Source organism: Rhinichthys klamathensis, unplaced genomic scaffold, assembly GCF_029890125.1.
Source record: "Rhinichthys klamathensis goyatoka isolate OS25496 unplaced genomic scaffold, OSU_Roscu_1.1 h1tg000141l_1, whole genome shotgun sequence".
Taxonomy (NCBI): domain Eukaryota; kingdom Metazoa; phylum Chordata; class Actinopteri; order Cypriniformes; family Leuciscidae; genus Rhinichthys; species Rhinichthys klamathensis.
In genome coordinates, this window is record NW_026606676.1 from 157,279 (window position 1) to 185,072 (window position 27,794).

The 27,794-nt window shown below is 40.2% G+C and overlaps 14 non-coding genes across 14 annotated transcripts; all 14 read left to right on the forward strand.

Moving 5' to 3' along the window:
* Positions 1-104: 104 nt before the first annotated feature.
* On the forward strand, positions 105-186 carry trnas-cga (transfer RNA serine (anticodon CGA)). Its single transcript has one exon. It is a non-coding gene; the product is annotated as a tRNA-Ser (tRNA).
* A 560-nt stretch (positions 187-746) lies between these two features.
* trnak-uuu (transfer RNA lysine (anticodon UUU)) lies at positions 747-819 on the forward strand. Its single transcript has one exon. It is a non-coding gene; the product is annotated as a tRNA-Lys (tRNA).
* Positions 820-1,316: 497 nt separating this feature from the next.
* trnas-cga (transfer RNA serine (anticodon CGA)) lies at positions 1,317-1,398 on the forward strand. The gene has a single exon. It is a non-coding gene; the product is annotated as a tRNA-Ser (tRNA).
* Positions 1,399-2,094: 696 nt separating this feature from the next.
* trnas-cga (transfer RNA serine (anticodon CGA)) lies at positions 2,095-2,176 on the forward strand. Its single transcript has one exon. It is a non-coding gene; the product is annotated as a tRNA-Ser (tRNA).
* A 560-nt stretch (positions 2,177-2,736) lies between these two features.
* On the forward strand, positions 2,737-2,809 carry trnak-uuu (transfer RNA lysine (anticodon UUU)). The gene has a single exon. It is a non-coding gene; the product is annotated as a tRNA-Lys (tRNA).
* Positions 2,810-3,305: 496 nt separating this feature from the next.
* trnas-uga (transfer RNA serine (anticodon UGA)) lies at positions 3,306-3,387 on the forward strand. The gene has a single exon. It is a non-coding gene; the product is annotated as a tRNA-Ser (tRNA).
* A 580-nt stretch (positions 3,388-3,967) lies between these two features.
* On the forward strand, positions 3,968-4,040 carry trnak-uuu (transfer RNA lysine (anticodon UUU)). The gene has a single exon. It is a non-coding gene; the product is annotated as a tRNA-Lys (tRNA).
* Positions 4,041-4,537: 497 nt separating this feature from the next.
* Positions 4,538-4,619, forward strand: trnas-uga (transfer RNA serine (anticodon UGA)). Its single transcript has one exon. It is a non-coding gene; the product is annotated as a tRNA-Ser (tRNA).
* A 712-nt stretch (positions 4,620-5,331) lies between these two features.
* trnas-cga (transfer RNA serine (anticodon CGA)) lies at positions 5,332-5,413 on the forward strand. Its single transcript has one exon. It is a non-coding gene; the product is annotated as a tRNA-Ser (tRNA).
* Positions 5,414-5,977: 564 nt separating this feature from the next.
* Positions 5,978-6,050, forward strand: trnak-uuu (transfer RNA lysine (anticodon UUU)). Its single transcript has one exon. It is a non-coding gene; the product is annotated as a tRNA-Lys (tRNA).
* A 496-nt stretch (positions 6,051-6,546) lies between these two features.
* On the forward strand, positions 6,547-6,628 carry trnas-uga (transfer RNA serine (anticodon UGA)). The gene has a single exon. It is a non-coding gene; the product is annotated as a tRNA-Ser (tRNA).
* Positions 6,629-7,208: 580 nt separating this feature from the next.
* On the forward strand, positions 7,209-7,281 carry trnak-uuu (transfer RNA lysine (anticodon UUU)). The gene has a single exon. It is a non-coding gene; the product is annotated as a tRNA-Lys (tRNA).
* Positions 7,282-7,778: 497 nt separating this feature from the next.
* trnas-uga (transfer RNA serine (anticodon UGA)) lies at positions 7,779-7,860 on the forward strand. Its single transcript has one exon. It is a non-coding gene; the product is annotated as a tRNA-Ser (tRNA).
* Positions 7,861-8,620: 760 nt separating this feature from the next.
* On the forward strand, positions 8,621-8,702 carry trnas-uga (transfer RNA serine (anticodon UGA)). The gene has a single exon. It is a non-coding gene; the product is annotated as a tRNA-Ser (tRNA).
* The last annotated feature ends 19,092 nt before the right edge of the window (positions 8,703-27,794 follow it).

Here is a 27,794-nt window from a genome sequence, read left to right on the forward strand (position 1 = left end):
GCCGAGTGCATCCTCTGCTGCTCACATTGGCATTGATGGTTGGCCCCGGTGTTCTCTGTTGCTCACATCCAGAAAAAAAAATAGCATGTGACCCACAGGCAGGAGTAGTCGTGGCCGAGAGGTTAAGGCGATGGACTCGAAATCCATTGGGGTCTCCCCGCGCAGGTTCGAACCCTGCCGACTACGTGGATCCTCGTCACTTTGTCTGTTTGCGACAGGAGCTGAGTACGAGCTGCTTTTTTCTTTAACTTCATTTGCAGCACGTATTTTAGGAAACCCACATCTCTGTTCAAGCCTGAAGTGAGCACCGTTTCAAAAGGCCCAGATCATCTGTGATTTTGGCCATTCTATTCAGGCAATCGGAGCAATGGCTTTGGCATCCCCGATAACTCCAAGGCCTTCACAGTGTGCAGCTCAAGAGTTGCTGCATTCTATTTTGTGGAGAATCTTGCATATTAGTGTTTTGAAATGTCGGATTTGCTCTCTCTTAGCATAGTGAAACAGAAACCTACTCATTGTGTACCAATTACTTGTCCAAACCACCTTAGAGTTAGCAACCGGCCATGAAAAAAAGAACACTCTTTCAATGTCAGTGTTCCTAGCTTGCCAGGAGCAGCCCATCTCTCTTGCCCCTTTACAAATTGTGGTCTTCATCATTTGATGCCACAAATTTTAAGCTGACAAAGCAGGAACACTTTATGGAGAAGGTGCTGTTAAATCCCCGAGGTGCCTGTTCCTTGGTAAGAGCCCGGATAGCTCAGTCGGTAGAGCATCAGACTTTTAATCTGAGGGTCCAGGGTTCAAGTCCCTGTTCGGGCGAAGGTCTGTCACTTTGTTGCAGACCTCCCCTAATCACTTGCTGTCCTCTTACCAGCCTTTGAGGAAGGTTGGCTTCCTCTTCAAGAAAAGATGTGGCGATGTGTTATTTCCCAGCATTTGGTGTTGTTTTGCCTTCTGTATGCTTGGTTGCTGTCTCAGCAAGCAGTGGTGGGGGACTTTAGAGAAACGAGCTGAAGCTTGCTGTCGACTATGTATGTTCAGTCACTTCTAAGCGGTCGTGTGCAGGCCTGAGTGAGTGGATTGCTTTCTCTGTTAAGTTGTTTAGTACTTTGTGTTGTGCCCGCAGCATCCCCAGTCCAAATCCGGATCACGACACTCTTTTCGTGTAGGTGAAGACGTCGTTGAACTCCTTTTTGCCATCACAGTACTTTAGCCGAGTGCATCCTCTGCTGCTCACATTGGCATTGATGGTTGGCCCCGGTGTTCTCTGTTGCTCACATCCAGAAAAAAAAATAGCATGTGACCCACAGGCAGGAGTAGTCGTGGCCGAGAGGTTAAGGCGATGGTCTCGAAATCCATTGGGGTCTCCCCGCGCAGGTTCGAACCCTGCCGACTACGTGGATCCTCGTCACTTTGTCTGTTTGCGACAGGAGCTGAGTACGAGCTGCTTTTTTCTTTAACTTCATATGCAGCACGTATTTTAGGAAACCCACATCTCTGTTCAAGCCTGAAGTGAGCACCGTTTCAAAAGGCCCAGATCATCTGTGATTTTGGCCATTCTATTCAGGCAATCGGAGCAATGGCTTTGGCATCCCCGATAACTCCAAGGCCTTCACAGTGTGCAGCTCAAGAGTTGCTGCATTCTATTTTGTGGAGAATCTTGCATATTAGTGTTTTGAAATGTCTGATTTGCTCTCTCTTAGCATAGTGAAACAGAAACCTACTCATTGTGCACCAATTACTTGTTTGTCCAAACCACCTTGGAGTTAGCAACCGGCCATGGAAAAAAGAACACTCTTTCAATGTCAGTGTTCCTAGCTTGCCAGGAGCAGCCCATCTCTCTTGCCCCTTTAGAAATTGTGGTCTTCATCATTTGATGCCACAAATTTTAAGCTGACAAAGCAGGAACACTTTATGGAGAAAGTGCTGTTAAATCCCCGAGGTGCCTGTTCCTTGTCATTGAACTCCTTTTTGCCATCACAGTACTTTAGCCGAGTGCATCCTCTGCTGCTCACATTGGCATTGATGGTTGGCCCCGGTGTTCTCTGTTGCTCACATCCAGAAAAAAAAATAGCATGTGACCCACAGGCAGGAGTAGTCGTGGCCGAGAGGTTAAGGCGATGGACTCGAAATCCATTGGGGTCTCCCCGCGCAGGTTCGAACCCTGCCGACTACGTGGATCCTCGTCACTTTGTCTGTTTGCGACAGGAGCTGAGTACGAGCTGCTTTTTTCTTTAACTTCATTTGCAGCACGTATTTTAGGAAACCCACATCTCTGTTCAAGCCTGAAGTGAGCACCGTTTCAAAAGGCCCAGATCATCTGTGATTTTGGCCATTCTATTCAGGCAATCGGAGCAATGGCTTTGGCATCCCCGATAACTCCAAGGCCTTCACAGTGTGCAGCTCAAGAGTTGCTGCATTCTATTTTGTGGAGAATCTTGCATATTAGTGTTTTGAAATGTCGGATTTGCTCTCTCTTAGCATAGTGAAACAGAAACCTACTCATTGTGTACCAATTACTTGTCCAAACCACCTTAGAGTTAGCAACCGGCCATGAAAAAAAGAACACTCTTTCAATGTCAGTGTTCCTAGCTTGCCAGGAGCAGCCCATCTCTCTTGCCCCTTTACAAATTGTGGTCTTCATCATTTGATGCCACAAATTTTAAGCTGACAAAGCAGGAACACTTTATGGAGAAGGTGCTGTTAAATCCCCGAGGTGCCTGTTCCTTGGTAAGAGCCCGGATAGCTCAGTCGGTAGAGCATCAGACTTTTAATCTGAGGGTCCAGGGTTCAAGTCCCTGTTCGGGCGAAGGTCTGTCACTTTGTTGCAGACCTCCCCTAATCACTTGCTGTCCTCTTACCAGCCTTTGAGGAAGGTTGGCTTCCTCTTCAAGAAAAGATGTGGCGATGTGTTATTTCCCAGCATTTGGTGTTGTTTTGCCTTCTGTATGCTTGGTTGCTGTCTCAGCAAGCAGTGGTGGGGGACTTTAGAGAAACGAGCTGAAGCTTGCTGTCGACTATGTATGTTCAGTCACTTCTAAGCGGTCGTGTGCAGGCCTGAGTGAGTGGATTGCTTTCTCTGTTAAGTTGTTTAGTACTTTGTGTTGTGCCCGCAGCATCCCCAGTCCAAATCCGGATCACGACACTCTTTTCGTGTAGGTGAAGACGTCGTTGAACTCCTTTTTGCCATCACAGTATTTTAGCCGAGTGCATCCTCTGCTGCTCGCATTTGCATTGATGGTTGGCCCCAGTGTCCTCTGTTGCTCACATCCAGAAAAAAAATAGCATGTGACCCACAGGCAGGAGTAGTCGTGGCCGAGAGGTTAAGGCGATGGACTTGAAATCCATTGGGGTCTCCCCGCGCAGGTTCGAACCCTGCCGACTACGTTGATCCTTGTCACTTTGTCTGGTTGCGACAGGAATTGTGACATCCAGAAGCTGTGTACAATCTGGATTTTTCTCTTACTTCATATGCAGCACTTAAAATGGGCAACCCACATCTCTTTTCAAGCTTGAAATGAGCACCGTTTCAAAAGGCTCAGATCATCTGTGATTTTGGCCATTCTATTAACGCAATCGGAGCAATGGCTTTGGCATCCCCGATAACTCCAAGGCCTTCACAGTGTGCAGCTCAAGAGTTGCTGCATTCTATTTTGTGGAGAATCTTGCATATTAGTGTTTTGAAATGTCGGATTTGCTCTCTCTTAGCATAGTGAAACAGAAACCTACTCATTGTGTACCAATTACTTGTTTGTCCAAACCACCTTAGAGTTAGCAACCGGCCATGAAAAAAAGAACACTCTTTCAATGTCAGTGTTCCTAGCTTGCCAGGAGCAGCCCATCTCTCTTGCCCCTTTACAAATTGTGGTCTTCATCATTTGATGCCACAAATTTTAAGCTGACAAAGCAGGAACACTTTATGGAGAAAGTGCTGTTAAATCCCCGAGGTGCCTTTTCCTTGGTAAGAGCCCGGATAGCTCAGTCGGTAGAGCATCAGACTTTTAATCTGAGGGTCCAGGGTTCAAGTCCCTGTTCGGGCGAAGGTCTGTCACTTTGTTGCAGACCTCCCCTAATCACTTGCTGTCCTCTTACCAGCCTTTGAGGAAGATGGGCTTCCTCTTCAAGAAAAGATGTGGCGATGTGTTATTTCCCAGCATTTGGTGTTGTTTTGCCTTCTGTAATGCTTGGTTGCTGTCTCAGCAAGCAGTGGTGGGGGACTTTAGAGAAACGAGCTGAAGCTTGCTGTCGACTATGTATGTTCAGTCACTTCTAAGCGGTCGTGTGCAGGCCTGAGTGAGTGGATTGCTTTCTCTGTTAAGTTGTTTAGTACTTTGTGTTTTGCCCGCAGCATCCCCAGTCCAAATCCGGATCACGACACTCTTTTCGTGTAGGTGAAGACGTCGTTGAACTCCTTTTTGCCATCACAGTATTTTAGCCGAGTGCATCCTCTGCTGCTCGCATTTGCATTGATGGTTGGCCCCAGTGTCCTCTGTTGCTCACATCCAGAAAAAAAATAGCATGTGACCCACAAGCAGGAGTAGTCGTGGCCGAGAGGTTAAGGCGATGGACTTGAAATCCATTGGGGTCTCCCCGTGCAGGTTCGAACCCTGCCGACTACGTTGATCCTCGTCACTTTGTCTGGTTGCGACAGGAATTGTGACATCCAGAAGCTGTGTACAATCTGGATTTTTCTCTTACTTCATATGCAGCACTTAAAATGGACAACCCACATCTTTTTTCAAGCTTGAAATGAGCACCGTTTCAAAAGGCTCAGATCATCTGTGATTTTGGCCATTCTGTTCAGGCAATCGGAGCAATGGCTTTGGCATCCCCGATAACTCCAAGGCCTTCACAGTGTGTAGCTCAAGAGTTGCTGCATTCTATTTTGTGGAGAATCTTGCATATTAGTGTTTTGAAATGTCGGATTTGCTCTCTCTTAGCATAGTGAAACAGAAACCTACTCATTGTGTACCAATTACTTGTTTGTCCAAACCACCTTAGAGTTAGCAACCGGCCATGAAAAAAAGAACACTCTTTCAATGTCAGTGTTCCTAGCTTGCCAGGAGCAGCCCATCTCTCTTGCCCCTTTACAAATTGTGGTCTTCATCATTTGATGCCACAAATTTTAAGCTGACAAAGCAAGAACACTTTATGGAGAAAGTGCTGTTAAATCCCCGAGGTGCCTGTACCTTGTCATTGAACTCCTTTTTGCCATCACAGTACTTTAGCCGAGTGCATCCTCTGCTGCTCACACTGGCATTGATGGTTGGCCCCGTTGTTCTCTGTTGCTCACATCCATAAAAAAAAATAGCATGTGACCCACAGGCAGGAGTAGTTGTGGCCGAGAGGTTAAGGCGATGGACTCGAAATCCATTGGGGTCTCCCCGCGCAGGTTCGAACCCTGCCGACTACGTGGATCCTCGTCACTTTGTCTGTTTGCGACAGGAGCTGAGTACGAGCTGCTTTTTTCTTTAACTTCATATGCAGCACGTATTTTAGGAAACCCACATCTCTGTTCAAGCCTGAAGTGAGCACCGTTTCAAAAGGCCCAGATCATCTGTGATTTTGGCCATTCTATTCAGGCAATCGGAGCAATGGCTTTGGCATCCCCGATAACTCCAAGGCCTTCACAGTGTGCAGCTCAAGAGTTGCTGCATTCTATTTTGTGGAGAATCTTGCATATTAGTGTTTTGAAATGTCGGATTTGCTCTCTCTTAGCATAGTGAAACAGAAACCTACTCATTGTGTACCAATTACTTGTTTGTCCAAACCACCTTAGAGTTAGCAACCGGCCATGAAAAAAAGAACACTCTTTCAATGTCAGTGTTCCTAGCTTGCCAGGAGCAGCCCATCTCTCTTGCCCCTTTACAAATTGTGGTCTTCATCATTTGATGCCACAAATTTTAAGCTGACAAAGCAGGAACACTTTATGGAGAAAGTGCTGTTAAATCCCCGAGGTGCCTGTTCCTTGGTAAGAGCCCGGATAGCTCAGTCGGTAGAGCATCAGACTTTTAATCTGAGGGTCCAGGGTTCAAGTCCCTGTTCGGGCGAAGGTCTGTCACTTTGTTGCAGACCTCCCCTAATCACTTGCTGTCCTCTTACCAGCCTTTGAGGAAGGTGGGCTTCCTCTTCAAGAAAAGATGTGGCGATGTGTTATTTCCCAGCATTTGGTGTTGTTTTGCCTTCTGTATGCTTGGTTGCTGTCTCAGCAAGCAGTGGTGGGGGACTTTAGAGAAACGAGCTGAAGCTTGCTGTCGACTATGTATGTTCAGTCACTTCTAAGCGGTCGTGTGCAGGCCTGAGTGAGTGGATTGCTTTCTCTGTTAAGTTGTTTAGTACTTTGTGTTGTGCCCGCAGCATCCCCAGTCCAAATCCGGATCACGACACTCTTTTCGTGTAGGTGAAGACGTCGTTGAACTCCTTTTTGCCATCACAGTATTTTAGCCGAGTGCATCCTCTGCTGCTCGCATTTGCATTGATGGTTGGCCCCAGTGTCCTCTGTTGCTCACATCCAGAAAAAAAATAGCATGTGACCCACAGGCAGGAGTAGTCGTGGCCGAGAGGTTAAGGCGATGGACTTGAAATCCATTGGGGTCTCCCCGCGCAGGTTCGAACCCTGCCGACTACGTTGATCCTTTTCACTTTGTCTGGTTGCGACAGGAATTGTGACGTCCAGAAGCTGTGTACAATCTGGATTTTTCTCTTACTTCATATGCAGCACTTAAAATGGGCAACCCACATCTCTTTTCAAGCTTGAAATGAGCACCGTTTCAAAAGGCTCAGATCATCTGTGATTTTGGCCATTCTATTCAGGCAATCGGAGCAATGGCTTTGGCATCCCCGATAACTCCAAGGCCTTCACAGTGTGCAGCTCAAGAGTTGCTGCATTCTATTTTGTGGAGAATCTTGCATATTAGTGTTTTGAAATGTCGGATTTGCTCTCTCTTAGCATAGTGAAACAGAAACCTACTCATTGTGTACCAATTACTTGTTTGTCCAAACCACCTTAGAGTTAGCAACCGGCCATGAAAAAAAGAACACTCTTTCAATGTCAGTGTTCCTAGCTTGCCAGGAGCAGCCCATCTCTCTTGCCCCTTTACAAATTGTGGTCTTCATCATTTGATGCCACACATTTTAAGCTGACAAAGCAGGAACACTTTATGGAGAAAGTGCTGTTAAATCCCCGAGGTGCCTGTTCCTTGGTAAGAGCCCGGATAGCTCAGTCGGTAGAGCATCAGACTTTTAATCTGAGGGTCCAGGGTTCAAGTCCCTGTTCGGGCGAAGGTCTGTCACTTTGTTGCAGACCTCCCCTAATCACTTGCTGTCCTCTTACCAGCCTTTGAGGAAGGTGGGCTTCCTCTTCAAGAAAAGATGTGGCGATGTGTTATTTCCCAGCATTTGGTGTTGTTTTGCCTTCTGTAATGCTTGGTTGCTGTCTCAGCAAGCAGTGGTGGGGGACTTTAGAGAAACGAGCTGAAGCTTGCTGTCGACTATGTATGTTCAGTCACTTCTAAGCGGTCGTGTGCAGGCCTGAGTGAGTGGATTGCTTTCTCTGTTAAGTTGTTTAGTACTTTGTGTTGTGCCTGCAGCATCCCCAGTCCAAATCCGGATCACGACACTCTTTTCGTGTAGGTGAAGACGTCGTTGAACTCCTTTTTGCCATCACAGTATTTTAGCCGAGTGCATCCTCTGCTGCTCGCATTTGCATTGATGGTTGGCACCAGTGTCCTCTGTTGCTCACATCCAGAAAAAAAATAGCATGTGACCCACAGGCAGGAGTAGTCGTGGCCGAGAGGTTAAGGCGATGGACTTGAAATCCATTGGGGTCTCCCCGCGCAGGTTCGAACCCTGCCGACTATGTTGATCCTTGTCACTTTGTCTGGTTGCGACAGGAATTGTGACATCCAGAAGCTGTGTACAATCTGGATTTTTCTCTTACTTCATATGCAGCACTTAAAATGGGCAACCCACATCTCTTTTCAAGCTTGAAATGAGCACCGTTTCAAAAGGCTCAGATCATCTGTGATTTTGGCCATTCTATTCAGGCAATCGGAGCAATGGCTTTGGCATCCCCGATAACTCCTAGGCCTTCACAGTGTGCAGCTCAAGAGTTGCTGCATTCTATTTTGTGGAGAATCTTGCATATTAGTGTTTTGAAATGTCGGATTTGCTCTCTCTTAGCATAGTGAAACAGAAACCTACTCATTGTGTACCAATTACTTGTTTGTCCAAACCACCTTAGAGTTAGCAACCGGCCATGAAAAAAAGAACACTCTTTCAATGTCAGTGTTCCTAGCTTGCCAGGAGCAGCCCATCTCTCTTGCCCCTTTACAAATTGTGGTCTTCATCATTTGATGCCACAAATTTTAAGCTGACAAAGCAGGAACACTTAATGGAGAAAGTTGTTTAGTACTTTGTGTTGTGCCCGCAGCATCCCCAGTCCAAATCCGGATCACGACACTCTTTTCGTGTAGGTGAAGACGTCGTTGAACTCCTTTTTGCCATCACAGTATTTTAGCCGAGTGCATCCTCTGCTGCTCACATTTGCATTGATGGTTGGCCCCAGTGTCCTCTGTTGCTCACATCCAGAAAAAAAATAGCATGTGACCCACAGGCAGGAGTAGTCGTGGCCGAGAGGTTAAGGCGATGGACTTGAAATCCATTGGGGTCTCCCCGCGCAGGTTCGAACCCTGCCGACTACGTTGATCCTTGTCACTTTGTCTGGTTGCGACAGGAATTGTGACATCCAGAAGCTGTGTACAATCTGGATTTTTCTCTTACTTCATATGCAGCACTTAAAATGGGCAACCCACATCTCTTTTCAAGCTTGAAATGAGCACCGTTTCAAAAGGCTCAGATCATCTGTGATTTTGGCCATTCTATTCAGGCAATCGGAGCAATGGCTTTGGCATCCCCGATAACTCCAAGGCCTTCACAGTGTGCAGCTCAAGAGTTGCTGCATTCTATTTTGTGGAGAATCTTGCATATTAGTGTTTTGAAATGTCGGATTTGCTCTCTCTTAGCATAGTGAAACAGAAACCTACTCATTGTGTACCAATTACTTGTTTGTCCAAACCACCTTAGAGTTAGCAACCGGCCATGAAAAAAAGAACACTCTTTCAATGTCAGTGTTCCTAGCTTGCCAGGAGCAGCCCATCTCTCTTGCCCCTTTACAAATTGTGGTCTTCATCATTTGATGCCACAAATTTTAAGCTGACAAAGCAGGAACACTTTATGGAGAAAGTGCTGTTAAATGCCCGAGGTGCCTGTTCCTTGGTAAGAGCCTGGATAGCTCAGTCGGTAGAGCATCAGACTTTTAATCTGAGGGTCCAGGGTGCAAGTCCCTGTTCGGGCGAAGGTCTGTCACTTTGTTGCAGACCTCCCCTAATCACTTGCTGTCCTCTTACCAGCCTTTGAGGAAGGTGGGCTTCCTCTTCAAGAAAAGATGTGGCGATCTGTTATTTCCCAGCATTTGGTGTTGTTTTGCCTTCTGTATGCTTGGTTGCTGTCTCAGCAAGCAGTGGTGGGGGACTTTAGAGAAACGAGCTGAAGCTTGCTGTCGACTATGTATGTTCAGTCACTTCTAAGCGGTCGTGTGCAGGCCTGAGTGAGTGGATTGCTTTCTCTGTTAAGTTGTTTAGTACTTTGTGTTGTGCCCGCAGCATCCCCAGTCCAAATCCGGATCACGACACTCTTTTCGTGTAGGTGAAGACGTCGTTGAACTCCTTTTTGCCATCACAGTATTTTAGCATAGTGAAACAGAAACCTACTCATTGTGTACCAATTACTTGTTTGTCCAAACCACCTTAGAGTTAGCAACCGGCCATTAAGTTGTTTAGTACTTTGTGTTGTGCCCGCAGCATCCCCAGTCCAAATCCGGATCACGACACTCTTTTCGTGTAGGTGAAGACGTCGTTGAACTCCTTTTTGCCATCACAGTATTTTAGCATAGTGAAACAGAAACCTACTCATTGTGTACCAATTACTTGTTTGTCCAAACCACCTTAGAGTTAGCAACCGGCCATGAAAAAAAGAACACTCTTTCAATGTCAGTGTTCCTAGCTTGCCAGGAGCAGCCCATCTCTCTTGCCCCTTTACAAATTGTGGTCTTCATCATTTGATGCCACACATTTTAAGCTGACAAAGCAGGAACACTTTATGGAGAAAGTGCTGTTAAATCCCCGAGGTGCCTGTTCCTTGGTAAGAGCCCGGATAGCGGTGCCTGGGGACCGTTCGTCTGTCTAATTTCGACAAATCACGTCTCTGCATGTCCATCTTTTCCATTTTTATGACAGCCAATCAGATCTCAGCATTTCCATTTTCTACATTTTAAGACAGCCAATCACCGTGGCCCGTCCATCTTTACAATTTTAAGACAGCCAATGACCGTGGCCCTTTCCATCATTGCCGGAGCATGCGCAGTAAGTCTACCTCCTATCGCTCACAGCCAATCAATAATATTTGTGAGTTATTTTTGGAAAAGCTGCGTGAAGTCTGTATTTGAATTTAGCGACTTGGGAATTTAATCCACCGAGGTAAGTTTCCTCTATTTAATTAACTAGCTTTAATTCATATGTTTTTTTTTTTAAATAAACTTTTACATTGTTTTAGGTAAGACGTTGACGGTGACACCGAGGTAAGATTTCTCTATTTAATTAACGTTAACTATCTTTAATTAATAGTTTTTTCTTAAATAAACTGTTACATTGTGTTAGGTAAGACGTCAACGTTGTTGCTTTGTTTAGTCTGCTAACGTTAACTAACTTAGCTAAGAATGAATGAATGAATGAATGGAGTAACGTTAAGTTAGCTGAAACGTATTTTCGACAGAGAGAAACGACAGTTATAATTGGTATAACATTGGTATAACACCCACAATGATTTAATTTGAATGAATGAATGAGTTTTGTGTTGTATTCAGGTGTTGCACCTGTTATAACAGGAGACTTTGTGTTTACCAACTGATAATAATCATAATATGATTGTACTAAATTACTTTTATATCTGCTACTACTATGTATTAATATAGTATACACTGAGGTACTTGTGTATTAATAAATTATACACTGCGGTACTATGTATTAATAAATTATACACTGAGGTAACGTTACTATGTATTTAATATATAATACACTGGTACTATGTATTAATATATAATACACTGAGGTACTATAGCAGTGAGTTAAAACTACTCACGAATAGTTACAAATTTAAAGTGAATAGTTACAATTTTATTTACTCTAGTAATGGAAGATGGCATCCAAATACAAAAAGCACAGGGCTATGAGTGAAGAGGAGTGGATGTCACGCCTGCGAAGGTTTGCTGTTGTAGGGGTCTGGCCTTCTGAGGCAGGAAACAGGCCGGCACCCCGCCAGAAAAAGTGGAATGACCTGTATCAGTTGTACTCCCGACTCTTCTGCCATGTCCAGCACTGTCACAAGTGCCATGACAAGGAGGACACCATCGCCTGCCTGCAGTCCCAGGATGTTCATTCAGAGTGTCTCTCCTCTGTCTCTTCCTCCCTCTCCTGTGTCCACAACCACATCTTCGATACCATCGGTAGCTGCTAGAGCTGTGAGAAACTCTTAAATTAAGTGGTTTTCTTCACAATGACACTTAACTTCAAATAATCATCCTTCATTATTTGCCTTTTTTATTTATAAAGGAAGTGTCCGCTGCTGCCGCCTCCTCCTCTGGTACCTCCTCTGCTCCTCTTGCCACTGCACCCTCTGGTCCATCACCTGCCACCACCAGCTCAGCCGTCATTCCAACTCCCACCTCTCTCCAGGCCACTGATGGACCTGCTGTACCTTCAGGGCCTGCATCTGTTGCACTTGAGCAACGACTGGTAATTGTGCCTGTCACATTTTATTTTTATCATACCGTGTACTGATCATTTAGTAGACTTTTATTGTATTGCAATATTTATTATTATTGTTGTGTAATAATAATAATCATTATTATAATAATAATTAGAAAATGTATTTGTAAATCACTTTTAAAAAACGTTTTCAAATCACAAAAAATACACAATGCAATCATGAAATAGACAGAGATTTAAGACAATGAATAGAAATCTGAAGAATACGTAAATGAATAAAAGCATAATGCTCTAATTAAAATCCATTTTTATAATAATGTGTTTTAAAAAGAGTATTCAATTTTCCAGATTGTGCATGCTTGTACCGGCTCTGCTGCTGCTAGTCCCTCCTCTTCACTGCCATCACCCGTCACCCCTGCAGCCCCACAACAACTGGCAAGTCTTTTGTAACATGTTGTATCAGTCGTGTTATTGTCTTGCTTATAATTGAATTATTTTGATATTTGTTTAATTATTTTTTATTTTATTTATTATTATTACATTTAACAGGTTTCAAATGAGGACACCACTCTGTCCCCACCAGCCTAGCCTCTGCTCCTCCTTACTTCCCCATCGTCCCAGCCTCTCTTCCCACTGCTACAACTACAAGTCCCTCTGGGACACCTGCCATGACTCCAGCAGCACCACAGCAAGAGCTGGTAGGTCTTTTGTGACATGTTAACAGTGTGAAAGATGTGCTATTTTTCTGCCTGTGATATTGTTGTTATTTTATTTTTATATATTCATATATTTACCAGGCTGTGGATGAGCGCAGTATCCCAGGGATGGACAGAGTGGACAGCCTGGCAGAGTACTTGGTGGGACTGAGGAATGAAACTGGACAAACACTTAACTCCCAGCAGGCCAGTACCATCATAGCTCTGTGGCAGAACCTTCTACCGTATGACCAGCAGCGTGTAGCGTACCCTCCACGGTACAAGTCGCGCCTGACAACAGGACGCTTCAGTTGCTCTAAAAAGAAACCTGAATTTACGCCAGGTGTGGAGAGTATGACACGTTGCGTCCTAGGATCGACAGGATCCCCTGCCCACTGGCCAGACTGTTGTCGTCTGGTAGAGTGCATTTTTGTAAAACTCTGTGACATCTTTAAATGTCCAAAAACAGGGTACATATGCACTGACTAGATGGACTCTAATTCTCAGAGACTATAGCAAGATCAGACAGCAAGTCCTGGGTAATGGTGCAGTCATGCAGAGCTCTACACTCTAATTCAATGGCACAACAAGCGACTGAAGAGGCAGGAATGTAGTATTCTGCTGCAAGGGGTCAACTTGCCTGCCTCCATTCCTGTTGCTCCCGTACCTCTCCCACCAGTACAGGTACGCCCCACTGCTGCACCACCACAGCCTGCCCCTCCACAGCCTGCCCCTCAACATCAGTACCACTTGCCTCAAAGTACAGCAGGACAAGTCTATTCAGTTCAATTTTAATCCCACATAACACACTGTATATTACAGTTTTTTGTGTGAGCCTTGTAAGGAGTGTTGATTTTGTTTTTTGTATATTTTTTACCAGTTGATCAGAATCTTCTACCTTTATTGCTTGCTTTATTTATTTATTTATTTAATATTTGTATTTTATATTTAATTATTCAATTCATTTGTATATGTGCCATGCTTACTGTGTGTGTGAGAGAGAAAGAGATAATTAAGATGTATATTTTGTAATATATTTTTTATATATTTAAACAGCAAGGCCTTTATTTATTGCCAACATTCACTCAGAGAAGACAATTACATTGTTGCAGTACTTTCAATTCTAATGTCTTTCATGTTTAAATTTGATTGTATTAATGAATTGGGTATTTTTTCTCAAGCAAATATGTAAAATACATACATACAAACAACACATATGAATATAGTTATAACTTTTTATACATTTAAGTCGAAACATATGGTAATATTTCAGTTAGGGTTTTTGGTTAGAGATATTTCTATCTTTGTGTGTTTACTGCAATTATAATTTATCATCAGACATTTTTATCGTGTGTATATATATATATATATATATATATATATATATATATATATATATATGTGTCTTTTTAATTTTTTTTATTATAAAAGTGTCTCTTTCATTAATCATTTTGTGAGCCTGAGTCAAAACATTATTATAATAATTACTATTATTATTATTATTATAGGCCTATATATTATTATTATTATAGACCTATATATCTAATGTTTATAGTACATTTCAAGGAACTCCATATTCATATGGGTAATAAATAAATATAAACATGTATCCATACAATGAGAAAAACAGTAATAAAATAAACATATGAAACCATTTGAAATTCCAGTGAAATATCACTATAATATAGAAAAGAGTAATTTAAAAAAAGATAATAAAGATTTCTTATATTCAATGGTGAACTAATAAAATAAATAATACATTTCAAGAAACCACATATTCATATAATAAATACATTTTAACAATTATCCATACATGTAAAAAAAATAAGTTTTTATAAAATAAGTGTTAAGGCATAAAAGCACATTAAATTTATACATATGTGTTCATTCATTAAGAAAAGATATTGGGTGATTTCAACCTTGTCCGAGGTGGGACTCGAACCGACGTCGTACACGTCAGTGATTTGCCCATGAAATATATAAAAAGGCAATTTTCTATCAAATATGAATACCAATCTACCAAAAAATCACACAGAAGTGTGAAAGGTGGGTTTATCTTTTCCCTTTCCTTTCCTTTTCCTTTTTAGGGCCCAAGCCTTGAAAAGGCGAAGGCCCTATTGTTTTCCTTAGGATTATTATTATTATTATTATTAGGGCCCAAGCCTTGAAAAGGCGAAGGCCCTATTGTTTTCCTTAGGATTATTTTTTTTTTTTTTCTCCTCTTTTATTTTTCTTACGACTATTCGGGCACTTTTGGGGCTCTTAACGTGCACGAAAACTCTTGAAACTTTGCACGCGGGTCAGAACCCGCGGCCATCAGGGTCGGGGTGAAGATGGTACCCGGGCGTGGCAGGGGGGCTCGACAGCGCCCCCTGGAACGGGGTCCGAAAACTTGGTCCATAAATCAAACACGCTTGTATGTAAGAATATGAAACTCGGTACACATATAGATCTCATCGGTTCATATATACTTCATGCTCTTACTTTTTACCCCAGCCCAACAGGAAGTCGGCTATTTAGGGTTGTTTGTAAAACGCATGCAATGGAATTTAAAGTACTTCTCCTAGAGAATTCAAAGAAATGCCTCGAAACTCGGTCAGCATGAAGTCAAGACATTGAGGATGAAAAATTGCGAGGGGATTTTTGATATCTCGAACGGTTTGGCCGTGGCGGGGAAACGAAATTATGGCGAGAAACGTGAAACAGGAAGTGTGTTATAACTTCTGCATACATTAACTGATCTTGATGAAACTTCACCAGTGTGTTCGCTGTAAGAGGCCGATCACATGGATGTGACTATTGTGAGTCAAAGTTATAGCGCCACCAACTGGCAGCAGGAAGTGTGTCACTTTCAAAATGCTTCGAAATCACCCTCTTATTTTAACCCAATTTGCTTCAAACTTCATCTGTATAATGTAAACATACGGCAGATGTAGACCTGTGAATGGATTCTTGATATCTTTGATACTGTTGCCGTGGCAACACATCAAACTTTAAAATTCTTTTTTGATGCTTTTGAGACTCTTAGCATGCTTGAAATTGCATGAAACTCGACAGACATGTCACATATATTAGCCAGTAGACATGTGCAAAGTTTCAGGAACGGGCGTGGTGCAGGGACTCAGTAGCGCCACCTTTTGACAAAAGTGAGAGGGTTAGTTTCATAGTTTTACCTGCAATCTTAAAACTCGGTAGGCATATTGTTCAGATCAAGCCGGACAACTTTCTAATTTACAGTTTTTGGTTCCGAACAACAGGAAGTCAGATATTTTGGTTTGAATGGGATGCTTTGGAGTAATCTCTGTCCCTCTCTCCCTCTCTCTGCATACCTCTGTGTCTGTGGGGGGAGGGGGATGTGTCTGTTTGAGTGAGAATGCTTTTAATTATTGTTGTTCAAGGTTTCGGGGGCTTTTGGGGCCCTTAACATCCTCTAAAACTCTTGAAACTTTGCACACGGGTCAGAACCCGTGGCCATCAGGGCCGGACTGAAGCTGGTACCCGGGCGTGGCAGGGCGGACCGACAGCGCCCCCTGGACTGGGATTCGAACACTTGTCCATAAATCAAAGACACTTGCATGTAATAATATGAAACTGTGTACACTTATAGATCTCATTGGGTTAAACAACTTTCGTGCTCTAAGTTTTACGACATCCCAACAGGAAGCCGGCTATCATGGTTTGTTTGGAAACGCATACCCCTGAAATTCTATTTAATTCTCCTTGGGAATTGATCGGATTTCAAGCAAACTCGGTCAGCATGACGTCAAGACATTGATGATGCTAAATTCCGGAGGGATTTTTGATATCTCGAACGGTTTGGCCGTGGCGAGGAAATTAATTTTATGACTAAAAAAGGACACATAAAGTGTGTTATAACTTTGCTCGTTTTACCTACAGTTACAAAACTTGCCACGCATATTGTTCTCATCAAGCCAATCGACTTTCTAATTTAAAGTCATTAGCTCAGAGCAACAGAAAGTCAGATATTGTAGTTTGAATGGATTTCTTGTCCCCCTGCCATTCTGTTTGTGTGTGTGTCTGTGTGGGGAGGGGAGCAGAGGGGAGGGGAGGGAGGGAGGGTTGGTGTCTGTGTTTATGTGTGTGTGTGTGTGTGTGTGGCTGGCTGTATGATTTTTCCTGCATTAAAGGATAAAGAAATCTCTAAGTCCTTGTCTTTTCGCATAACAATTTTTGTATTTTTTTTTAAATGACAAAATATGCATCACTCCTCTTAAGTGGTTTATTTTATTCCCACCAAACTTTTTCAACATGATGAAAATACATTAAAGAAGCATAATTGTGAATATCTATTGAATATCTCTAATTGTTTTGCTATGGCGAGGGATTAAAGTCATGTAAAAAAAAAAAAAAACACTAAAAGCTTCATATCTTCTAAAAATGTAATTATACACCATTTATTTCTAGATAAAATTATACAAATATCAGAACTAAACCCATTTTATTCTTGTTTTCAATTTAAGAATAATGTACAAGTTTAAAAACAGCCAGGATGCACTATTCAGTTAAAAAATAAATATATCAAATAATACATAGGGCTATACTGCCCTCTTGTGTTCAAAATCAGGTAGGCCTGTTGTATTTAAATATAGGTAGCTGCTATGTGACTCCGAGAATTTTTTCTCACCGGTTATTTGACGTGTAACACCGGGGGCTTTTATATCGCTAAGTTAAAAGTGAAAGTAAAGTAAGGACATTTATAGTGGTGGCGCTCGCAGTGCGCTCGAATGAATTTCTATGGAAGTAGAAATGAAAAAACGTTCGCTCTGTTTTGCTCGCTCGTCGCCATGGATGCGCACTGTAATGAATGCCACTGCAGCCGCATACTTTTTAGTGTCACTTTAAAATTAGTGCAATATCGGGGGCCGATTGCTTGAATTGTGAGTTCAATAGTCTATTATTTTTCACGGAAAACACAACAACAAAAGAGTACAATGACAGATTCGCTTAAATAGGCGCTTTTACATAAAATAGCCTATTCCGTCATCATCTTTTCAGTCAGCTCTTCACTCTCGTGATTAATGAAATTTATTGCTGATATTTGCTGCAACTTTCGTTCCGCTCACAATTTAGTAAGCAAACACGCTTCAAATGTGTTTTTATTTTATTTTTGTGTATATATATGTGTGTGTATATATATATATATAGCTTATGTTTCAAATATGAGTTAATTAACAATCGTTTGAAAGAATGATACTTTTAAACATATCACTAAACCGTCATTAGGTGTCGCCAGGCGACCGTCTTAATGAGCGAGTCATTGATTCATTTGTTCGAACGATTCGTTCGAACGGCTGAGTCATTCATGAATGAGACAGATTATGGATTGGTCATTGAATCTTTCAGTCAACCGATTCGTTCAAAATGCTGAATCATTCAGTAATGAGAAAACACGTTGCTGTGAGATGCGCAATGGTTCTGCTGTGATCTTTGTTTAACTAGTTTCACTGCTGAAACAGAAAAAAGTCAATATTGCATATAAAATGTAAGTGATTTGACGTGTGTGTGAGAGAGATTGTGTCTGTTACAGTGACAAGAGTTTAACCCTTTAAGGCCTTGTCTTTTTGGATATATATCTCTTTTTTTATTACAAAATGTGCATACAACCCATATATTGTAAATGTATTGTTTGCTTTAAATTAAATTAAGATTGTATGTTTGGTAATTGAACCTAAATAAATTTAAAATTAGGAAGTCGGCTATATAGCAACAATAGTTACATCCATCTGATCGGCCTTCCTAAACCCATATATTATGGGTTTAGGAAGGCCGATCAGATGGATGTAACTATTGTGAGTCAAAGTTATAGCGCCACCAACTGGCAGCAAGAAGTGTGTCACTTTCTAAATGCTTTTGACAAAAGTGGGGGGGTTAGTTTTATCCACAGTAACAAAACTCGATATGTATATTGTACTCTTCGAGCCGGACAACTTTCTAATTTACCGTAATTAGCTCAGACCAAGAGGAAGTCAGATATTTTGGTTTGAATATGGTGAGCCTCTCTCTGTCTCTCTCTGAGCTAATATGGCAAGCCGTTTTAACATTTAATCATTTTAACCTACTAGTCTCTATTTTCATGCTACTAGTACTTATTTTTTAGATACTAGTATCTATTCCATTAAGTACTAGTACTTACTCATTAGCGACTAGTGCTTATTCTGTTTAGAATATTCAAAGTGCTTATTCAATTTTTATGCTTATTTATATTTTCAGAGCAGAAATTTTTTTTCAATTTAAGAATTATTTTTAAGTTTAAAAACAGCCAGAATGGTTGTTTAGTCAAAAATAATAATAATCCAAATCATATATAGTGCTATACTGCCCTCTTGTGTTCAAAATCAGGTAGGCCTATTGAATTTATATATATTTATATATTAGAGAGAGATTGTGTCTGTTACAGTGACAAGAGTTTAACCCTTTAAGGCCTTGTCTTTTTGGATATATATCTTTTTTTTATAAAAAAAAGTGCATACAACCAATATATTTTAAATGTATTGTTTGCTTTAAATTAAATTAAGATTGTATGTTTGGTAATTGAACCTAAATAAATTAAAAATTAATGTTCTATATTTCAGATCAATATATTTGTTTTCCTTCATTTTAATCAACACTAACTTTATTCTCATCTGAATTATAAATAACTTATTTCTGTATAAAATAAAAAATCCCGAATAATCCAGACCAACCAGAGCGCACTATTTCTACAACATCATCAGTGCTGAAGCGGAACTACCAGAGTCGTTCGGCAGATAGTGAGCAGATATTTTGTGTCACGTCGTGCACAATAACCCTAAAGGCACCAGGGTGGCGGTGCCACCGGCTTTTTATGTATATATATATATACATATATATATATATATATATATATATATATATATATATATATATACATATATATATATATATATATATATATATATATATATATATATATATATATAAATATAGCTGCGAGCAGCGATGAAGGGCCAAAGCCGGCGGCACCGCCACCCTGGTGCGCACCGGGGTTGCGGTGCCACCGGCTTGGGCCCGTAATCGCTGCTCGCAGCTATATTTATTATTATTATTATTATTTTATCGACTATTCGGGCACTTTTGGGGCTCTTAACGTGCACGAAAACTCTTGAAACTTTGCACACTGGTCAGAACCCGCGGCCATCAGGGCCGGGCTGAAGCTGGTACCCGGGCGTGGCAGGGGGGCTCGACAGCGCCCCCTGGAACGGGGTCCGAAAACTTGGTCCATAAATCAAACACGCTTCCATGTAATAATATGAAACTCGGTACACATATAGATCTCATCGGTTCATATATCCTTTGTACTTTTACTTTTTACCCCAGCCCAACAGGAAGTCGGCTATTATGGTTTGTTTGGAAGCGTATGCCCCTGGAATTCGATATACTCCTCCTAGAGAATTCAACCAATCGCAAGGAAACTCGGTCAGCATGATGTCAAGACATTGAGGATGAAAAATTGCCAGGGGATTTTTCATATCTCGAACGGTTTGGCCGTGGCGAGGAAACGAATTTATGGCGAATAATGGAAACAGGAAGTGTGTTATAACTTCTGCATACATTAACTGATCTTGATGAAACTTCAACAGTGTGTTCGCTGTAAGAGGCCGATCACATGGATGTGACTATTGTGAGTCAAAGTTATAGCGCCACCAACTGGCAGCAGGAAGTGTGTCACTTTCTAAATGCTTTTGACAAAAGTGGGGGGGTTAGTTTTATCTACAGTAACAAAACTCGATATGTATATTGTACTCTTCGAGCCGGACAACTTTCTAATTTACCGTAATTAGCTACGACCAACAGGAAGTCAGATATTTTGGTTTGAATGTGGATTTCAGATTCTGAGTTTTTAGCTACTCCTCCTAAGTAGTTTATTTTATTCATGCCAAACTTTTTCAACATGATGAAAATACATTGAAGATGCTAAATTGTGAACAGATATTGAATATCTCAAACGGTTTTGCTATGGTTGAGGGATTCAAGTAATGTCAAAAAAAGAATCAGGGCATGTCTCATATCTTTCTAAAATGTAATTATACACCATTTATTTTTATATAAAATTATACAAATATTAGAACTAAACCCATTTTATTCCTTTTTTTCAATTTAAGAATTATTTTTAAGTTTAAAAACAGCCAGAATGGTTGTTTAGTCAATAATAATAATAATCCAAATCATATATAGTGCTATACTGCCCTCTTGTGTTCAAAATCAGGTAGGCCTATTGAATTTATATATATTTATATATTAGGGATGTTACTATGGGAATATTTTCCCACCGGTTAATCAACGTGTGATTGTGTAAACCAATTGTGTAAACCTCCCGCTGGGGGGTTTAAAAACACTAACTTGAAAGCGAAAGTATAATATGGACGTCCGCACGGACATTGAAATGGTGGCGCTCGAATGAATTCCTATGGAAGTAGAAATTAACTAAACGTTCGCTCTGTTCTGCTCGCTCGTCGCCATGGACGCGCACCGTTATGAATGCCAGTGCAGCCGCATACTTTTTAGTGTCACTAAAATTAGTGCAATTTCGGGGGCCGATTGCTTGAATTGTGAGTTCAATAGTCTATTATTTTTCACGGAAAACACAACAATAAAAGAGTACAATGACAGATTCGCTTAAATAGGCGTTTTTACATAAAATAGCCTATTCCGTCATCATCTTTTCAGTCAGCTCTTCACTCTCGTGATTAATGAAATTTGACTCCTGTTGCTGATATTTGCTGCAACTTTCGTTCAGCTCACAATTTAGTAAGCAAACACGTTTCAAATGTGTTTTTATTTTATTTTTGTGTATGTGTGTGTATATGTATGTATATATATAAATATAGCTTATGTTTCAAATATGAGTTAATTAACAATCGTTGGAAAGAATGATACTTTTAAACATAACACTAAACCGTCATTAGGTGTCGCCAGGCGACCGTCTTAATGAGCGAGTCATTGATTCATTCGTTTGAACGACTGAGTCATTCATGAATGAGATAGATGTTTATGGATTGATTGGTCATTGAATCTTTGAGTCAACCGATTCGTTCAAAATGCTGAATCATTCAGTAATGAGAACGCGTTGCTGTGAGATGCGCGATGGTTCTGCTGTGATCTTTGTTTAACTATTTTCGCTGCTGAAACAGAAAAAAAGTCAATATTGCATCTAAAATGTAAGTTATTTGACTTGTGTGTGTGTGTGTGATTGTGTGTGTGATTGTGTCTGTTACAGTGATAAGAGTTTAACCCTTGTTAAACTTTAGGCCTTGTCTTTTTGGATATATATCTTTTTATATTAAAAAATAGTCATACAACCCATATATTTTAAATGTATTGTTTGCTTTAAATTACATTAAGATTGTATGTTTGGTAATCGAACCTGAATGAATTATAAATGAATGTGCTATATTTCAGATCATATATTTGTTTTCCTTAAAATTTGAACTAACACTAACTTTATTCTCATCTGAATGATAGATTATTTATTTCTGTATAAAATAAAAACACCTTTGATTTTTCTTTTTTAATCAATGTAGAATGTGTAACTGAAAAAATAAACAGATTAGGGCTCTGTTTGATGACAAGAAATGAAAACCAATACGATATGATGAATGTCCAAAAGATGGCTCCCACAGACTGTTTTTAAATAGGATTGTTTGATATTTTTTGCTTTTAAACTGTGTGTGTGTGTGTGTGTGTGTGTGTGTGTGTGTGTGTGTGTGTGTGTGTGTGTGTGTGTGTGTGTGTGTGTGTGTGTGTGTGTGTGTGTGTGTGTGTGTGTGTGTGTGTGTGTAAGAGATTTTGGTTGGGTGACAGTTGTAGTTTACAGTTTGACAAGAGTTTATAGTTTGACAAAAGCACAATGTTGTGTTTTATTGCGAGTGTACACAAATATAAGTAAACACTTTGCAGTTTGAATAATGTCCTGTATGAACAAAAGGACGGAGTATGTCTTTATGTCTACATTGTTCAATTACGCCACACACACACACACACACACACACACAAACACTATTTTTCTAATCAGATCAGGCAAGTAATATTCTGTCTTGTCTCTTAAAAAAACAATATATATATATTTATGTATATATATATATATATATATGTGTGTGTGTGTGTGTGTGTGTATATATATATATATAAATATAGCTGCGAGCAGCGATGAAAGGGCCAAAGCCGGCGGCACCGCCACCCCGGTTATAGCGCCACCAACTGGAGCAGGAAGTCTGTCACTTTCAAAAAGCTTTGAAATCACCTGATTGCTTCAAACTTCACTACTATGATGTAAACACACGGCAGATGTAGACCTGGATGTAGACCTGACCTTTCAGAAGGTTGCTCTCGCATACTTTGTGGTTGACATGTGCCCTCAATGCACACTTTTGCAGAGCCCACACTGATACAAGCTCTACAGCACACTTCTTTTCGACAGTCAAAGCAGGGTTACGTTTTTGCACGTCGTGCACAATAACCCTAAAGGCACCAGGGTGGCGGTGCCACCGGCTTTATATATATATATATATATATATATATATATATAAATATAGCTGCGAGCAGCGATGAAGGGCCAAAGCCGGTGGTACCGCCACCCCGGTGCCTTTAGGTAACTAAAGGCACCGGGGTTGCGGTGCCACCGGCTTGGGCCCGTAATCGCTGCTCGCAGCTATATTTATATATATATATATTTTTTTTTTTTTCCTTCTCTTTTCTCTCTTTTTCCTTCTTCCTCTTCTTCCCCTTCTTCCCCTTCTTTTTCCTTCTCCCCTTCCTCAAACAGACTATTGTTCCCCAGCTTATTGCCGGAGCATGCGCAGTAAGTCTACCTCCTATCGCTCACAGCCAATCAATAATATTTGTGAGTTATTTTTGGAAAAGCTGCGTGAAGTCTGTATTTGAATTTAGCGACTTGGGAATTTAATCCACCGAGGTAAGTTTCCTCTATTTAATTAACTAGCTTTAATTCATATGTTTTTTTTTTTAAATAAACTTTTACATTGTTTTAGGTAAGACGTTGACGGTGACACCGAGGTAAGATTTCTCTATTTAATTAACGTTAACTATCTTTAATTAATAGTTTTTTCTTAAATAAACTGTTACATTGTGTTAGGTAAGACGTCAACGTTGTTGCTTTGTTTAGTCTGCTAACGTTAACTAACTTAGCTAAGAATGAATGAATGAATGAATGGAGTAACGTTAAGTTAGCTGAAACGTATTTTCGACAGAGAGAAACGACAGTTATAATTGGTATAACATTGGTATAACACCCACAATGATTTAATTTGAATGAATGAATGAGTTTTGTGTTGTATTCAGGTGTTGCACCTGTTATAACAGGAGACTTTGTGTTTACCAACTGATAATAATCATAATATGATTGTACTAAATTACTTTTATATCTGCTACTACTATGTATTAATATAGTATACACTGAGGTACTTGTGTATTAATAAATTATACACTGCGGTACTATGTATTAATAAATTATACACTGAGGTAACGTTACTATGTATTTAATATATAATACACTGGTACTATGTATTAATATATAATACACTGAGGTACTATAGCAGTGAGTTAAAACTACTCACGAATAGTTACAAATTTAAAGTGAATAGTTACAATTTTATTTACTCTAGTAATGGAAGATGGCATCCAAATACAAAAAGCACAGGGCTATGAGTGAAGAGGAGTGGATGTCACGCCTGCGAAGGTTTGCTGTTGTAGGGGTCTGGCCTTCTGAGGCAGGAAACAGGCCGGCACCCCGCCAGAAAAAGTGGAATGACCTGTATCAGTTGTACTCCCGACTCTTCTGCCATGTCCAGCACTGTCACAAGTGCCATGACAAGGAGGACACCATCGCCTGCCTGCAGTCCCAGGATGTTCATTCAGAGTGTCTCTCCTCTGTCTCTTCCTCCCTCTCCTGTGTCCACAACCACATCTTCGATACCATCGGTAGCTGCTAGAGCTGTGAGAAACTCTTAAATTAAGTGGTTTTCTTCACAATGACACTTAACTTCAAATAATCATCCTTCATTATTTGCCTTTTTTATTTATAAAGGAAGTGTCCGCTGCTGCCGCCTCCTCCTCTGGTACCTCCTCTGCTCCTCTTGCCACTGCACCCTCTGGTCCATCACCTGCCACCACCAGCTCAGCCGTCATTCCAACTCCCACCTCTCTCCAGGCCACTGATGGACCTGCTGTACCTTCAGGGCCTGCATCTGTTGCACTTGAGCAACGACTGGTAATTATGCCTGTCACATTTTATTTTTATCATACCGTGTACTGATCATTTAGTAGACTTTTATTGTATTGCAATATTTATTATTATTGTTGTGTAATAATAATAATCATTATTATAATAATAATTAGAAAATGTATTTGTAAATCACTTTTAAAAAACGTTTTCAAATCACAAAAAATACACAATGCAATCATGAAATAGACAGAGATTTAAGACAATGAATAGAAATCTGAAGAATACGTAAATGAATAAAAGCATAATGCTCTAATTAAAATCCATTTTTATAATAATGTGTTTTAAAAAGAGTATTCAATTTTCCAGATTGTGCATGCTTGTACCGGCTCTGCTGCTGCTAGTCCCTCCTCTTCACTGCCATCACCCGTCACCCCTGCAGCCCCACAACAACTGGCAAGTCTTTTGTAACATGTTGTATCAGTCGTGTTATTGTCTTGCTTATAATTGAATTATTTTGATATTTGTTTAATTATTTTTTATTTTATTTATTATTATTACATTTAACAGGTTTCAAATGAGGACACCACTCTGTCCCCACCAGCCTAGCCTCTGCTCCTCCTTACTTCCCCATCGTCCCAGCCTCTCTTCCCACTGCTACAACTACAAGTCCCTCTGGGACACCTGCCATGACTCCAGCAGCACCACAGCAAGAGCTGGTAGGTCTTTTGTGACATGTTAACAGTGTGAAAGATGTGCTATTTTTCTGCCTGTGATATTGTTGTTATTTTATTTTTATATATTCATATATTTACCAGGCTGTGGATGAGCGCAGTATCCCAGGGATGGACAGAGTGGACAGCCTGGCAGAGTACTTGGTGGGACTGAGGAATGAAACTGGACAAACACTTAACTCCCAGCAGGCCAGTACCATCATAGCTCTGTGGCAGAACCTTCTACCGTATGACCAGCAGCGTGTAGCGTACCCTCCACGGTACAAGTCGCGCCTGACAACAGGACGCTTCAGTTGCTCTAAAAAGAAACCTGAATTTACGCCAGGTGTGGAGAGTATGACACGTTGCGTCCTAGGATCGACAGGATCCCCTGCCCACTGGCCAGACTGTTGTCGTCTGGTAGAGTGCATTTTTGTAAAACTCTGTGACATCTTTAAATGTCCAAAAACAGGGTACATATGCACTGACTAGATGGACTCTAATTCTCAGAGACTATAGCAAGATCAGACAGCAAGTCCTGGGTAATGGTGCAGTCATGCAGAGCTCTACACTCTAATTCAATGGCACAACAAGCGACTGAAGAGGCAGGAATGTAGTATTCTGCTGCAAGGGGTCAACTTGCCTGCCTCCATTCCTGTTGCTCCCGTACCTCTCCCACCAGTACAGGTACGCCCCACTGCTGCACCACCACAGCCTGCCCCTCCACAGCCTGCCCCTCAACATCAGTACCACTTGCCTCAAAGTACAGCAGGACAAGTCTATTCAGTTCAATTTTAATCCCACATAACACACTGTATATTACAGTTTTTTGTGTGAGCCTTGTAAGGAGTGTTGATTTTGTTTTTTGTATATTTTTTACCAGTTGATCAGAATCTTCTACCTTTATTGCTTGCTTTATTTATTTATTTATTTAATATTTGTATTTTATATTTAATTATTCAATTCATTTGTATATGTGCCATGCTTACTGTGTGTGTGAGAGAGAAAGAGATAATTAAGATGTATATTTTGTAATATATTTTTTATATATTTAAACAGCAAGGCCTTTATTTATTGCCAACATTCACTCAGAGAAGACAATTACATTGTTGCAGTACTTTCAATTCTAATGTCTTTCATGTTTAAATTTGATTGTATTAATGAATTGGGTATTTTTTCTCAAGCAAATATGTAAAATACATACATACAAACAACACATATGAATATAGTTATAACTTTTTATACATTTAAGTCGAAACATATGGTAATATTTCAGTTAGGGTTTTTGGTTAGAGATATTTCTATCTTTGTGTGTTTACTGCAATTATAATTTATCATCAGACATTTTTATCGTGTGTATATATATATATATATATATATATATATATATATATATATATATATATATATATATGTGTCTTTTTAATTTTTTTTATTATAAAAGTGTCTCTTTCATTAATCATTTTGTGAGCCTGAGTCAAAACATTATTATAATAATTACTATTATTATTATTATTATAGGCCTATATATTATTATTATTATAGACCTATATATCTAATGTTTATAGTACATTTCAAGGAACTCCATATTCATATGGGTAATAAATAAATATAAACATGTATCCATACAATGAGAAAAACAGTAATAAAATAAACATATGAAACCATTTGAAATTCCAGTGAAATATCACTATAATATAGAAAAGAGTAATTTAAAAAAAGATAATAAAGATTTCTTATATTCAATGGTGAACTAATAAAATAAATAATACATTTCAAGAAACCACATATTCATATAATAAATACATTTTAACAATTATCCATACATGTAAAAAAAATAAGTTTTTATAAAATAAGTGTTAAGGCATAAAAGCACATTAAATTTATACATATGTGTTCATTCATTAAGAAAAGATATTGGGTGATTTCAACCTTGTCCGAGGTGGGACTCGAACCGACGTCGTACACGTCAGTGATTTGCCCATGAAATATATAAAAAGGCAATTTTCTATCAAATATGAATACCAATCTACCAAAAAATCACACAGAAGTGTGAAAGGTGGGTTTATCTTTTCCCTTTCCTTTCCTTTTCCTTTTTAGGGCCCAAGCCTTGAAAAGGCGAAGGCCCTATTGTTTTCCTTAGGATTATTATTATTATTATTATTAGGGCCCAAGCCTTGAAAAGGCGAAGGCCCTATTGTTTTCCTTAGGATTTTTTTTTTTTTTTTTTTTTTTTTTCTCCTCTTTTATTTTTCTTACGACTATTCGGGCACTTTTGGGGCTCTTAACGTGCACGAAAACTCTTGAAACTTTGCACGCGGGTCAGAACCCGCGGCCATCAGGGTCG